Source organism: Marmota flaviventris, chromosome 1, assembly GCF_047511675.1.
Source record: "Marmota flaviventris isolate mMarFla1 chromosome 1, mMarFla1.hap1, whole genome shotgun sequence".
In the NCBI taxonomy this organism is placed as follows: Eukaryota; Metazoa; Chordata; class Mammalia; order Rodentia; family Sciuridae; genus Marmota; species Marmota flaviventris.
The window spans coordinates 2857833-2873231 of NC_092498.1; positions in this window are offsets into that span (position 1 = coordinate 2857833).

Below are 15399 nucleotides of genomic sequence, written 5' to 3' on the forward strand. Positions count from 1 at the left end.
GCTCTATCATGGAATCAAGCTCTGCAACCGTGAGGCAGAATGCGTCCTTCTTCCTTTGTTTTTCTCAGGCATTTGTCACAGGGACAAGAGGGTGACTGACACAGAGTACAAAAACTTTCTGTTGTTATTTGCTGTCGTGAAATGACCAGGTGAGTGTCATTCCAGTAGCACAGAGGTGGCTCAGTCTCAAGAAACACACCAAGAGGAGACACCTTATGACCACCTCCACAGTGTGCTCATAGACACTGATAAATTTGGCAACTAGCCCTAATCAAAATTGCTAGCTTAAAGAAAAGTTAAAAAGTGCCTACTCCAGCAAAATATAACAGCACATTCAACTCTTTCATTGTTATAAACTTGATATCTTGAAATCATTTTGAACTCATGAAAGAGCTGAAAAATAGTCAAAAGGATTTCCATATATTCTTTGCCCAGATTGGCCAAACATTAATATCTCCCCAGCCCTGGTCCCTTCAGCAAGATCAGGCGATTTGACGATGCTACACTCCTGTCTGAGAGAGAAATTCATTCTGACCTCCACTGCTGTGCTCTCTCTGGTCCAAGATCTGATCCAGGTCACAGGCTGCATTTAGCAGTCATGTTTCCATTCTCATTGGACCTGGAGCAGGTCTTCCCTCTCTCTTTATTTCTATGACCTTGTCACTTTCAAAGGGCACTAGCCAGTGATTTTGCAGTGTTCCTCAACATGCCTGGGAGATCCTGGTGACGTGGTCCAGGTTGTGCATTTCTGGCCCAACACCACACGCGCACCCCGGTCTTCAGAGCACCATCAGGAGGGACAGGGTGGCTGGCCCCATTCCTGGGCGCGCCCTGGAGGCATCCTGCACAGTCAGGAAGGCAGTGGGGAGCAGACTCTCTCCTGGGGAGCAGAAGAAACACATCCTCTTGATGGGTCCCTACTTGATTTCGTCTGGCCTAATTGCAGAATTTCCCCCAACAGGTGACTAAATTAAGATCTCTTCCATTTAAAAGCAAAAGCAGAAAAGGCGGAAGGACACTACCTTTGGGCACAGCTATAGCCATAGGGAAGCACTTGGTCTCCTGGGCCTCCTCCTGGAGGCAGGCAGGCTTGCAACCTGCGTCCACGCTGGGATTAGGGGCACGTGGTGCTTCGCACGTGAACTGCTCTACACACACATAATGTGGTAGGGACAAACGAGGCCAGGCACCGAAGACAGCAGGAGACAGTTTTATTGGGCTGCAGCCAGGTTCAGAGGGCACAGCTTTTACTGGGATCAATCAATCCCCTGAACCCCGAGTTCAGGGAGTTTCAGAGTTTTATACCCAGCGTATAAGGGGAGGGGCTCAGAAGTTCAGTCTGCAGAAGTTCACATAAAAGCAGCTTTTTCTCTCACTGTTCAGGGCAAGTTAACTCTTCAAGGACAACACCTGAGAAGGGGAGAGCTTCTTCTCCCCTTTCTTTCCTCCCCCTGCCAGCTGTTACCATGGGCCCATTTGTCTTAAAAATGTAGACATCTCTGTGAAGCCCAGCTCAAGGCCAGAGGCCTTGTTTTACATTTCTTCAAAGTACTATACTGGATACGTTTGTGAAAAAGTAGTAAGGGGTGTCCAGCACCTGGAGTGCTGGTATCTTCTCGTCCAGTGGCCAAGTAAACAGGATGACACGAAAATAGGAAGTTTATCTACATTGGACTCCTTCACAGAGACTCTTTTGCTGACAGTCCCAAAATCAACCATGGTGAAGAGGGCGTTTCTGTGGAGAAAGGGGGTGCCACGTCAATAAAACGGGATTTTTTGTTTTCAGTGAATAATTAGCTACAATAAAACTTTGATTTTATTATGATAAAGCACACAGAACATGAACTACATCATTTTAACCATTTCTGAGTTCGCCACGGGGTCATTTGAGTATGTTTGCGTTGTTGTGCAACCAGCAACACCATCGTCTCCAGAACATTCTCACTGAGAGTGAAACCCTATGTTCTTTGCATGCAATTGGTGTGTGTGCTGACAAACACAGAGCTGCCCCGGGTCCCAGCATGGTCCCAAGTCTCCTCTGTGGTCCACACTCCCACCCGGCCCTTGGAGCCGCTGGTCTGCTGTGTGCCTCTGTTTGGCCTCTCCTAGAGTGGCGCACACAGCAGCCTCCTTGCTCAGTACGGTGCGTCTGCGTTCCCGGGTTGCACAGGGTGCCCACGTCCTCTGTTCTGTTGCTGAGAGGCATTCTATCAGGACCACCAACCCAGTTCCTGAGCTCTTCCAGCTTTGTGAATAGAGAGAAAGTGCTGTGACCATCCTCAGGTAAGTTCTGGGTGGGCATAGGCTTTCACTTCTCGTGGGCAGACGCCGGGAAGCGAAACTGCTGGGCAACGTGGGACGCAGATGCTGAACACCCTCCTGTCACTCCTGCCAGCCTGGCCTCCAGGGGCCAGCTCCGCGCTGCGTCTGCAACAGCACTTGGGTCTGGAGGCACATTGCTGCAAGTCCTGGGCAGCTGTTGGATTGTCACCTCTGTTTTTAGTTAACTATTCAAATAGACGTGAAGTGGTATGTCACTGTGGTTTTAATTTGCATTTCCCTTGTGATGGCTGAAGATATTGAGTGTCTTTCCATGTGCTTCTTTGCCTTCCGCGTGGTCAAGTCTTTCCCCCACAGTTTACTTGGGTTGCTTCCTCACTATCAAGTTTTGAGAATTGGATACAAGTCTTTATGTTTTTGTTAATATTTTCTCCCAATTGGTGACTTGTCTTCTCATATTCTTAAGGATCTTTGGAAGAGCACAAGATTTTAATTTGGATGAAGTCTAATTTATCAATTTTTTCTTTTATGTTGTGTTTTGGTGTGCTAAGTGATCTTACCTCACCTGAGGTTGCAATGATTTTCTTCTAGAAGTACAGTGATTTTAGGTTTTACATTTACGTCTACACCCCATTTCAAGTTAATTTTTATTATTGTGTTAGTTATGAGTCACAGCTCACTTTTTCACTTAAAAATTATTTTCTTCTGATACGAAAAGAGACTCAGGCTTATTGTAGAAGCTTGAAATGGAGAAAAGAATAAAATTACCCTTTGTCTTTTGTCACCTTGTGCTGCTATAACAGAATACAGTAGACCAGGTAGTGTAGAGAGAGCAGAAGCTCATCTGTCAGCGTTTTGGAGGCTGGAGGTCAAGGCCACAGCCCAGCAGGCTTGGCCTCTGGTGAGGGCTGCTCTCTGCTTCCAAGATGGTGCCTTGTTGCCAGGTCCTCCAGAGTCAGGGGCAGAAGGACCAGAGGAAACCAAGACTCTTTTATGGGGACCTTAATCCCACCCAGGAGGGGAAGAACACAATGGCCTAAAGACCTGCCTTGTCATCCTATCACCTTAGGCACTAAGTCTCAGCATCTGAATTTTGGAGGGGACACATTCATACCACACGCATAGTCCAGCCAAAAATGATAACCTCTTTCAATTTTTCAAGCATCACCCTTGTTGTGTATATTGCTTGAGTTCAAGTTGTTTGTGAAATTCATATCTTCCTTTTGTCAACTTAATACCTTAAGTATTGCCCACACACTCTTAGTAAATATATTTCTTAAATGAAGTCTCTTGGGGTTTCCTTATTACTAAATAAGCACACTTGTTATGTGAAACTAGAAAGTAGAAAAAATGGCATTGAAAATACCTTTGTCCTACTACTTGGAGACACTCTGTTTATATGCTTCCAAGTATTATCTCCAGATGTATATTATTTCATTGATTATTTCATTGATTTAATGCATGCAATCACATGAATATTTTATAGCTTAACTATTCTGGTGCAATATTTAGGATGTACCCAAGTCTTTCTTTTACACGTACTGCTGGAATGGACAATTTGTCTGTGTTTCTCTTGATTTCAGATTTTTTTTTTTTTTTTTTAGGTTTGATTCCAAGAGGGTTCAAATCAGCCCAAGGCTGTAAATATTTTTAATGCTCCTGAACCTCAGGCTTGAATCTCCTCTGGAAAGGCTGGATCAGTTCGTCTCCTCTCATGCCGTACTTGCTATTAATACATGTGGTGTGTGTGATAATTTGGTTGGTGAGTCATGATGTCTTGGTATTGGCTTTCCTTTATATTTGATTGCTACTGAGGTTACATGTTTTTTCCAGCGTTCACTCTCCTTTGTAATCACCTGTTTCATGATGTCTCTGGTTATTCCTTTTACCCATAAGTTAGCATCTCTATTAGTGGGCATACTAAGGCACGTTCACCTTTAGATAGAAAGCATCCCGTAGCCCTGTCAACTTGACATCTTTACCGCTTAGTATGTGTGGAAGAAACAAGGAAAATGTATTTCTATCAATCTTTGTGTTGTTGGCCTCTTGATTTCTTGAAAAACAAAAAAGACAAAATGTGTTTTTTTTTTGACCTTTGCATTTGTCCATTATCACGCCAAGTTTTTGAGACAATTAAGTCATAATTATTCTTTATATAGGATCTTATCCTTAATCCATGATTGATACCTCGGGCTGAAGTAGTGTGAGGTGGCGTAGAAGAATTGTCTCTGAGAAGGCAAACATGTTAATAGAAGACAGGTTGTCAGATGTGCTCAGATGAAAACAAGGAGGAGAGAAGGTAATCTGCTAATTTGCTCTCAGGTGGCCCGATGACATCACTGTTAGCATGGGCTCCCCTTGGATTTCCCTCCTTGCTATGGAGCCTTGGTGGTGCCACCTGCTGGTGGTCATCGGCACTGCGTGGGAGCGGCTCCCTGAGAAGGGACCAGTTTGGGAACATGGGCCTGGAGGATGTCTGAGGATGAAGGCTGCTTCACATTTACCATCAGGGGTTAAAGATGGCCTGACCATATTGCTAGCAACCAGGTGAAGGCAAGCCAGGCCCACGACCTGGTTCTCTGGCCTTGTTTCCAATTATCACAGCAACTTTGATGATGACAAGGGTGCTGAGGGACACCCAGTAGTCTCAATGTCATAGAGAGGGTCCTTGAATGGCAGCGTCCTTGCAGCCCTTCAGAGAGCCATTGGTCCCTCGCACTCCTTAAGGAAGCGGTGGCACTGAGTGCTGTGTACCTTCTATTTGTTCCATTTATTCAAAAGGGAAACTGATGCAGAAGCAGGTGCAGCAGTTCAAACCACCTGGGTCCCCATACTCTGTTTCAGAAAAACGGATTACAGAAGCTAAATCTATGTGATGACTAATTTAAAATTAGAACTCAACAGAATTACAAGGGAATTTTTTCAGTGTGAGAAAAATATGCTTCATGTTTCTTTTAAATATCATTTAAGTTTATTAAAACAAGCTGGCACATTTTTTATAACATCTCTATTTTCTGACCCAGCAACTTGAATACCTTAAAACTAGGTGCAAAACCTCACTCATCCTGTGTTCTCTCTGATTCTCACCGGCAGATTTGCACGGGCTAAGTGGGGAGGAAGCAGGGCCCAAGGAGGCTGGCAGCGCCGTCTTGCTTTTTAAGTGAGAAATGGCTCTCAGATATGTACCTGTCGGTACTCTCTGGCAGATGCCCATTTCTCTTTCCTTCCAGTCAGAATAATTTTTTTCACAATATTATTTTCTGCTGGGAGAGCATGAGGGCTGATCCCTGGGAGCAAAGTGAACCCATTAAGACCTTGAAACAATGCTGTGCAAGTCACAGCTCGTCTGCAAACCAGCTGATGATGTGCAGTTTAGAAAGACAAGCCCATTTGGACACCCAAGTTCTCAACTTAATTGTGGATTTAGTTTAAGGCTGCTGTTCTCATTAGGAGCTCTCAGTGCATCAAATGGGTGTTGAAAAAGAAAATGAAACAAAACTGAAATGAGCTTTGGAGGCCAAAGAATTAGCACAAGCCTGGCAGTCACCTTGCAGCCTCATGTTGCCGTATTTATGTCCTCAATGCACAAGTAGACCTTCCTATATGGCTCCGGCAGCCAACTGACTTGTGCTGCACTCAGACAGACCCAGGATGTCCAGCAAAAATGCTGGCTGATCAGTGCTGCTGGGCATCTTTGGACGGGTTCTGTGGGCTTGCCACGGGGATCTGGAGAAGCCCCAACCTGGATACCCTGACTCTACAGCAGTGAAGTACATCTAATATATGGGCCTGAGAGACCAAGGAGATGGCTAGCTTTGCAACTGAGGATTATGTCTGACGGACGGGCAAGTCAAGAGTCTTGCCTGCTGTGTGCAGGAGAGGAGCATTCCCACCTCCTGGAGACAAGTCCTCAGCCCTGTGAACAAACAGCTCGGAGAAATCAGGCTCTGAGGGTCAACGAGTATGTATGTATTCCTAGATGCAAGACATGGCTGAGGAATTCTAGAACAGTTTTGCATCGCTGCGGTGTATTGAAGCTCCCTCAGATACAAAATGCAGTCATTTTCCTAAACACCTGGTAGCTTATTGGTCTGCTTGGACAGAAGAGCAGAACTATGAGAAATGAGTCCAGCAAGCATTCCTCCCATCTGCAGGCAGCAGACCACCCTTCACATCTGGCCAGAGTATGTTGAAACACAAAGTAGCTGTGGGCTGAACAGCAGCTCTAGCTGTGAAATTCTCATGAGGAAAGCTCTGTAGACGTCCCCAGTGCTCCTGGGCTCCAGCCACAGGTATTTCAGAGTCAGAAAACTGTAGCTTTAAGATCTAAAGCCTGAATTCTCAGGTCTAGGCACAGGTCCCTCCAGGGGGCCCTAGCTTCCTGCAACTAGAGATACTGCTCTTTAAGTTTACAAAGTGGGGGGCTGGGGCTGGGACTCAGTGGTAGAGCACTTGCCTAGCTTGTGTGAGGCACTGCATATAAATAAAATAAAGGTATTGCGTCCACCTACAACTAAAAAATAAAAGTGGTTTGCAAACATGTGTTCATTGCTCTGCATCTTGGGCAGAGAGGCCTGAATGTTTCCAGCTATACGCAGGAAGGGGGGCAATAAAGAGTGATTAAGCTAGAAAAGATCATTCATGGGAGGGCAGCAATTGGTCAACATAAACAGTAGAACTACAAATCCCCACCCCCACCCCCAATTGTGGCAGGCACTCTGCACTCACAAAGGTTGCATCCTGCAGAATAATCATCTTAGACATCGGAACTCGGTAGCTTTTTCTCTAAACTTATTTACTAAACTATTTATTTTTAGGGGGAGCTTGGGTTTAGGATGATCAATACTCCTATTTCTTTAAAAAAAAACGTTTATTTTTTTAGTAGTAGTCGGGCACAATACCTTTATTTTATTTATTTATTTTTATGTGGTGCTGAGGATGGAACCCAGTAGACAAGCACTCTACCGCTGAGCCACAACCCCAGCCCCTCCTTTTTCTTTAAGACCTTTTTCCAGTGGAATAGATTGTAAGTTTGAGTGAAACTTTGCCATTACAAGGTGTGCCGGCTTTCTAAATAAGTCTGACCAATACCATCAACTGAGTTTCCAACCACCACTAATACATAACAAGAAAAATTTCCAACGAGGTACAGATTCCCCGATCAATTAAACGTGGGGATCAAGAACACCTGCTCACACCTGGGGACACCCAACTGTGACACAAACACTCACTATCGATGTCAGACTCTGCTAGGGAACCTGGCCGGCACACAGGCTGTACAGGCTGGGGAGGGAATGGAGCTGTCAGGAAAGAATCCTGAAGTAAGGTCTGTGCACAAAAGCAAGGCTGGGCCCCCGGGCACAGGAGTGAGTGTGGGATCTCCACAGCCAGAGGGGGCCCCTCAAAGGTGCCTGGAGCTTGGGACACACACGTCAAAGGAACCGGCAGGAATGCGGGGTGAGCCCCACAGCCTCAGGCCTCCTCGCCTACTGTAGGTGTCCTAGCTGGCAAAGGGTGGCCTCTGCTCACTTGGGAACCTTCACCCATGCTTTGCTTCTGGACAGCATGACTGGACCTGGAGGCCTGGCGCCTACACCCTGCCTCACTGCACGGACCCAGTGGAAGACCAAGTAATACACAAGTGGACACTGCTCACGCAGGGCCTGCTAAGCACGGGAGTTGCCACCATTGCAGCGCTGTGCAGAGCCTCCTAGACAGGCAGAGGAGTGGGCCAGCCCCGCGTGCCCGGTGGAGGTGAGCCCTGGAGGCCGGGGCGGGGCATGCTATGGGGGACACAGAGTGGGAAGCTGGCAGTTATTAATCAGGTCCAGGGGGTTGGCTTGGATCTAGAGCTGACTGTTGGAGACAGTGGCCCCACTTGATGTGGTACAGGTAGCAGGCTGGTTTCCCGGGCTGGTTACTACACAGGAGGTGTTAGTTTCAAGGACTGGTAATAGTAGGGAATGGGTTGATTTCCTGGGCTGGTTCCTGTGGCTGATGGACTGGTTTCCTGAGGAGGTGGTGCTGGCTTCCTGGGCTCATTACTGAAGATAAGGGGTGGTGTCTTCAGCTGGCAGCTATGGACTGCAGGCCAGAGTTCTGTGTCCATCTTGGGCCCATCCATCGCCGTTTGCCCCAGGATTTTACCACTGAGCACTTGTCTGACCTTTAACAAGCTGTATGACTGGCTTGGCCCCTTCTTTCGTGTGTGAATTCAGGTGTGTAGAATGCAAGATCTTTGAGAGAGTTGCCATTTCTAAAATTATATTAACAAAAACATCGCAGGATCTATGTCTGTTTACAACCTGGGTGGATTCCTGCCTGGAAGCAAACACTGGCAGCTGTACTTGCCCTGTCAATGATCAGGGACTGTTAGGTAATAGGAAGCAGCTCAGAGAACAGCCGGCCCAGGGTCCTCTCCTCCCAGGGAAACCCAACTCCAGAGAGGGGAGGAGATTTGCTCCTTGTGGGGCAAGCTCGGGTCAGGAAGGAGCAGTGCTTCCCAGACTGAAATGTACACATGACCCCCTTGGGGACCTGTCTGAAAAATCCCCATCAGGCGGGGCCTGGGATCTTGCATTTCAGCCTCCAGGTGATGCTGCTGCCCGCCCCCACCAGGCCTTGAGAAGCAAAAGCCGGCTGCTCACAGAGGTCATCAGCCACTCTGCACCCACAGAGCTAGACCAAGCCGCAGGGAGTCTGCAGTTAAGGGAGCAGGCTCCTCTTCATGGTGATAAATATTCTCGGTAAGTAGACTAACCCACCAAACTTGGGACCACCTGGGGACTCGTTAAGTGCTGTGTGGAGATCATAAACTCAGTGGGAGTTGGAGGAACAAGGTCTGAGAATTAATTGTCCTTGCATGGGAAGAGCTGAGGGCTGTGCGGGCACTTCTGATGACTGCTCTAAATGGCACCACCTCACTTTTCTGGCAGGACACAGGAAGTAGAAACGCACCCACCTCGTGCATAGCACATGGAGTGGAGATGCCCACATTTGCCCATCCCTTGTGACTCCCACTGTGACCCCCACCCTTGTTCCCGAGCACAGGCCTAGCAGTCATCTGCCACACACTCACACCACCTCCCCAGTTCTGTCTGCAGCACCCTAGGGCTTTGACCCTTTGTCTTGCCCCAGCATCTCTAAAACACTTCTGAGTGTCCTATGATTTGGGGGCATCTGCTGGTAGCTGGCGGCTGGTCTCCATGGGACTGGTGACTGGTGGGGAGCTAATAGGAACTGTGACCCCCACTTGATAAGAAGCGCTTCCCATGCACCTCTGGGTAAGGTCTCAATCTGCCACCCACCTGCCTGCGATTCTGCCTCCCATGCTGGGTGAGACTCTAGCAGGTGGACTCTGGAAGAGGATGGCAAGACACTCCGTTTTAAAAAATCTGAGTGACTCACCTGTGAGTTAGAACTCAATGTGATCCCAGGACTTGCAGTAGCAGGCATTCAGGGGTGGCTGGAGGGATGCGCAGGTGTGTATAAAATGAGCTGCTCAGGTCTTGACGGACAGACCCTCAACCATCCTTCTGACTGGCCTCCTCCTGGTGCACCCTTCCCTCTGAGAGCAGCCTCGATGCCCCCTCAGGAAGCCAGTGGTGTTATGGGGTCAGCCTTGAGCTGGGAAAGAGGGTAGGATGCCTGGACACCTGGGAAGGAGCACGGGTGGACTCCACTCAGAATTCCACTCTCACAGTGTGACATTTAACACACACACACAGATCCAGAGGCCAGGAAAGGCAGTGCGGGTGGACAGGGAGTAGGGGTAGGGGAGTCTGAGGGAGAGAGGCTGCCTTGCCCGCTCGTGGAGGGATGCCACGGGAAGGTTGACACACGTGTGTTTAGAGCAGATGGAGCATAGGTCTCACCCCACCCCACCTGGCCCACTCTGCCCGATGCCTACCCCCCAGACAGAGGGAGGGCTGCTTTCTGGGATGCAGAATCACAGTGGAGCTAGACAGGACACCAGGCCTCTGGGAAATCAGACCCATGACCACCCCCCAGTCAGGAGGGTCTCCTCTCCCTGCTCCCAACCCACCCTGTGCACGTCCAGACCCTCGGGACACACAGGAGGACTGCAGTCCAGGGAGACGATGATGCTGGGAGAGAAGCCCCTGGCAGTGGGGTCCCTAGCCTCCATCCTCCACACCCTCCGTGTCTCACAAGCCCCACAGGCCCTAGAAATTCCCGTCTGCTTTTCCTGTCTCATGATCCCTCTAACATTTGAAGGACACCTGTCCATGGAAGCAGACACAGAACAAAACACAGGACAACAACCCGCAGTGGGGTAAGGAGGCACAGGATGTGGGGAAAGCTGGCACCTCGGCAGGGCAAGAGACCCACGCACAGAAGGAGAGCCGTGCTATGCCCAGGACGCCCTGGCGTCAGAAGTCGTAAATGCCAAGAGGTTAGATGATAAAAGTGTTTTCTCAGCAAAAAAAAAAAAAATTAGAAAACATATTTTAAAAGAAAAAAAAATACTTAGAAGATCATCAGGCTGTCCGACATCTAACTATGGGACTCACCAAAAGGAGAATCAAGAACATAGGTGGAGAAGACACCCACGTTCAGGCTCATTTGGGTCCCTTTCCCCACACTTGTAGGCACCCCAGGATGTGACTGTAATCAGAGAGAGGGCACTACAGGTGCAGTCAAGTCGAAGTAAGGTCACACTGCACTGAGGTGGCCCCGAATCCTGACAGGTGTCCTCACACAAAGGGCAGATGTGGACACACCATCATGGGGGGATAATGCCACATGAAGACTGGAGTCACGTTCTTTCAAGCCAAGAATGTCAAAGTTGCTGCTCCCTTTGAAGATAGGAGAAGGGCCTGCCATGGACCCTGCCATGCAGCGTGGGTGGGCTCCAGCCCTGCCCACCCAGAGCTCTAACTCAGCCCCTAGAGCCAACGGGTGGTAGATTTCTGTTTACACTGTAACACAGGCTCTTTGGATAAGCAGGTCTATGAACGAGAAGACTCACTTGAAAACACACTGTCATGACTTTGCAGGACACTGGGGTTAAAAATAAGAAGAAGAAGAAAGAAACTTCAAAAAACTTCCAGGAAAAAAAAGCAGGTCAGAAAGTAGAATGACCGCTGTGGTCCAAATGTGTCCCTCCGATTTACGTGTGGAGACTCTGCTCCAGTGCAGCCATGCCGGCAGGCAGGGCCGGCATGAGGTGACTGGGGCACGAGGCGCAGCCCTCAGGGATGGAATAGGGGGGTTGTTGCAGGAGCAGGCATTGATGAAAGAGTTCAACTTTCTCACGTTCTCCCCACTCCGCAAGCCTTCTTTCCCCATACATGGACATAGCCCAGGGCCCTCGACAGATGCAGCCCCTGGATCTTAGACTGCCCAACATTCAGAACCATTGGCCAGATAAATTTCTCTTTATTATAAATTATGAAGTCTGCAGTATTCTGTTACAGCAGCCCAAATGGACTAAGAAACCAGGCAAATTGTCAGGTAGGTGTTTGGGTAGAATAGAGGTGTTTTTAATTTTGCAAGATCTTAGGAAACATCTTCAATGCAGCCTTTTCTCCTGGAGATTGCTTTACCCTAAGGAGAGGGGGAGACCAGAATCCAGGTCAACACAAACTGCGGAGAAGTTCCTGTCCAGCCAATTTACTGCTGGGGGAGTGTGGAGCTCCCCCAGGGAAGCTGGGTGTGAATTCAGGATGGGTATAGAAAATACAGTGGGTGGAACAGAAGTCGCTATTAACCCCAGGATATGCAAAGTGCATGTCAGAAGGGAGAGGGATCCAGTACACTGAGGCTCAGCGGGAGAAGATCTCCATGATCACAAGGAAAATGCTAAACACAGTTGGACAAAGCGGGGTACCATGCAAAGGGCACACGATGTCCCCCAAATAACTGTAACATGAACACATGTGATTGTGCACGCACACACGCACGCACGCACGCACGCACGCACGCACGCACACACCCTGCAGATACTCTACGAAGTCAGACTCCACCGAGAGAAAAGTGGGCCCTGGGGCAGGGAAAGACCTGGCTGATCCACAACCCCCACCCTGTCCCCACCTGGGTGCGGCCAGGTGGCTACTGATTCAGCTTTCACTGAAGCCTTGAGAACAGTCCCCTGCTGGGCTGGTGACCGACTACCCTCAGGCCGGGAACCCTGTTCTTACCAGCGCCCCTGATGGCACGCAGGATGTATTTTAGGGGAGGAGGAACCAAATACACACGACTTCGATTATTTTTAGGTGATACAGAAAAAACATGCAAAATGCAAATACAATATTGTTTATGATCCATCGGAACATTATTTCCCTGGTGTGAGCACCGTTAAACACGCCTCACAGTGCCTCAGGCAAAGAGGCACAGATGGCTCTAACCTCCTATTACAACCGAGATCGGAATTGAGGTCTGATCCGATCACTGCCCTGCTGCTGGGGCGGTTTAATGATAGCTAGAGCTGCTTACTGGTTAATTTGTTTTGTCAGAATTGCAGTTCCCAAGGTCAGAAATAGCGCAGTGTAGGAGCCTGCAGAATATGGGAAATCATGTCGTGGTGGCGAATTGATAGCAGCTAACAGGACACCAAAGAAGACCTTTCATGCCAAGTTTTGTTTCCCAGGGCTCAGTCAGGGATGGCTGGGGAAATGCTGGAGTGGGAAGTGGTGCTGGCGATCATGTAGCAATGCCCTTCACTTCACAGCAGGAAAAGCCGAGGCCCCGAGACACTGGGGATTGCTCTAGGTGCACCAACCATGACGCTCCAGCACCCCCTGGCTGGGCACCCACCACATCCCAGCCTGGACACTTTGTGACCAAGTGAGCCCAGCCCCAGGCATCCCCCAGGAGTGGCCCTGGTTCTGTAGAAGGTAGCAGGTGTGCCCTGGGCTGCCTACAGCAGGCTGAGACTCTATGGATGGGTGGGACGGTGGCCCCAGAAGGCCTGGGGGGTGGGCAGTACTTGACTGAGGTCTCCGGGAAGCAGGAGCCGCTGGGCAGGAGGCTGGGGGCTGAGGGGCAACTTGTGCTTGGAGACATGATGCATCAGGGGAGTGCTAAGCAAGGAGCTTGGGAGGTGACACAAAGGGAGGCAGTCGGGGGCTGTCACATGGGACACTTTACTCTCGCTGTGTCCTGAGAGTGGATGCAATGGGCCATCTGCCTGGACCTGGCGTCCTCCAGTTCCTGGTTAGGCGTGGCCAGTGAGCTGCAGCAGATCTGGAGGCTGGGGACACAGGGTTGGTGTTGTTGTGCTGGCCAGGTGCGTTGGCTATCTGAGTCCCTCCCATGAGGCCACCCTCCCAAGCACAGACATTTGGACACGGTCTTCCACAGGTGCAGGGTGCCTTCTGGGACTCAGGGTTGGAAATAGCTTTCGGCTTCGATGCCCTCAGGGTGCTGCCCTTCATCCTGCTTACCTCCTGCCCAGACCTGCTTACCAGCCCTGCTTAGAGGCCCTGAAATCACTTGGTGTCCCCCGGGTAGCTGTTTCTGCCAGGACTCGGCTCCTCCTGTCCCTGGCTCAGGCCCCTGTCCAGCCCCTCACGCAGACAGCAGGCATGCACTGGGCACTGCCTCTCCCTGCAGCTCCCAGCCTCCACTCTCGCCCTCTCTGGTCCACACCAGTCCTGCTCTTCCTGTGTAGGCCTAGACAGGCTCCCACTAAACACAGGCACCTCTTCTCAGTTTTCCTTGGGGGAGTACACTGTAGAGCATGGGGAGGGGGCAGGGGGAAAGGGCACACAGGAGGGGCTGCCTCACCTTCCTTCCTCATCCGAGCTGCTGCCTAGGGCTTCCCTGGGGCTGCCCCTACACACACCCGCCTCTTCTCAGCCAGGAGGGGAGGCTCTCTTCTCATGCTCAGCTGAGCTAACTGCCCAAGGCTCTTCTGCTCCCAGGGTCCCTTCTGGAATTGTGCAGGGATGGGCATGCCAAGGACACATCCCCTCCATTCTTAGCTGACCCAGTTACCCCTTCTGCCTGAGGTCCCGTGGGAAAAGGGGGTCATTTTCCTGCATGGGGTGCAATGCTGTTTCCCCACATTGGTGTCCCTACATTCCAGGTGTTTGTGGATCTCTAGACACACAGGGCTCACACTTTTGTGCATTTATTTAAAGCAAGTGATTATAATTGGTTATGCTCGGGGCTGCAGGGTCACATGGTCACATTGGAAACCCACCCAGGGGGTTTCCAATCTAAGTAAAAGAGACAAAACAATTCAACAAAAGGAAAATACATCTCCAGTAAATGAGATGCTCCTTTCCACCTCAGAGGGCAAGGTTATTGGCTTTTTCTCTTTTTATTCATTCTTTCTTGCCTGGGGGGTAAGCTTTCTATGCTACCTGTGTGCGGTGCTATGTTGATACAAGATTCTGGAGGGAAAGGCCACCTAGCATTGAGAGACCCAAAGCCTCCCCATCTTTGTCGTTTCCAGGGCAGTAGCCCAGAACACAGAGTGGTGGGACCTGTCCTGGTGCCACCTGTGAGTCCAGGCCCCACGCCCTTGCTACCTGTTGCTGCAGGAAGGAGCAGAGGCACCAGGGTATTTGCCTTGGAAATTCCACCTTCCTCCCAGTGGCCTTCCCAGAAACAGGTGCACACCTGCAGGGCAGCACCAGCATGTCGGGCTCCTCAGGTGGCCACAGACCAGGTTGTCCCAGTGATGGCCTTGAGCAGAAGGTGCAAGCCCTGTGTGTACAAGGGCCTTAATCAAGGTTTGCTGCAGATGGATGGAGCCGGGGATGAACGGCGCCATCCCAGGATGCTTGGGTGACCACTGCTCTCACGGCCCCCTCATGCTGCCCGTTTCATGCCAGTCCTGGCATCCAAACCCTCCAGGGATGGAAACTCAGACTGCAGACCCCTCACGACCCTGGGACTCAGTCTTTCAGCTCTTCCTCTCTGCAGCCCCAAAGGCTCACAGCTTCCCCAGCACCTCCAACCCCACCAAAAAATCTGGCCCAGTTCCCTGGGGTGCCCCTAAACACACCCCACCACAGGCTACTGTTCCCAGGCAGCATCTCACCCTCTCGGGAGAGGAGGCACCCAGGCCTGGCTGCCTTCCTAGGACTTGGAAAGGGGAAAGGACAGGGAGTAAATAAAACATCTGTTTTCTCTCAATATAACTCTTCT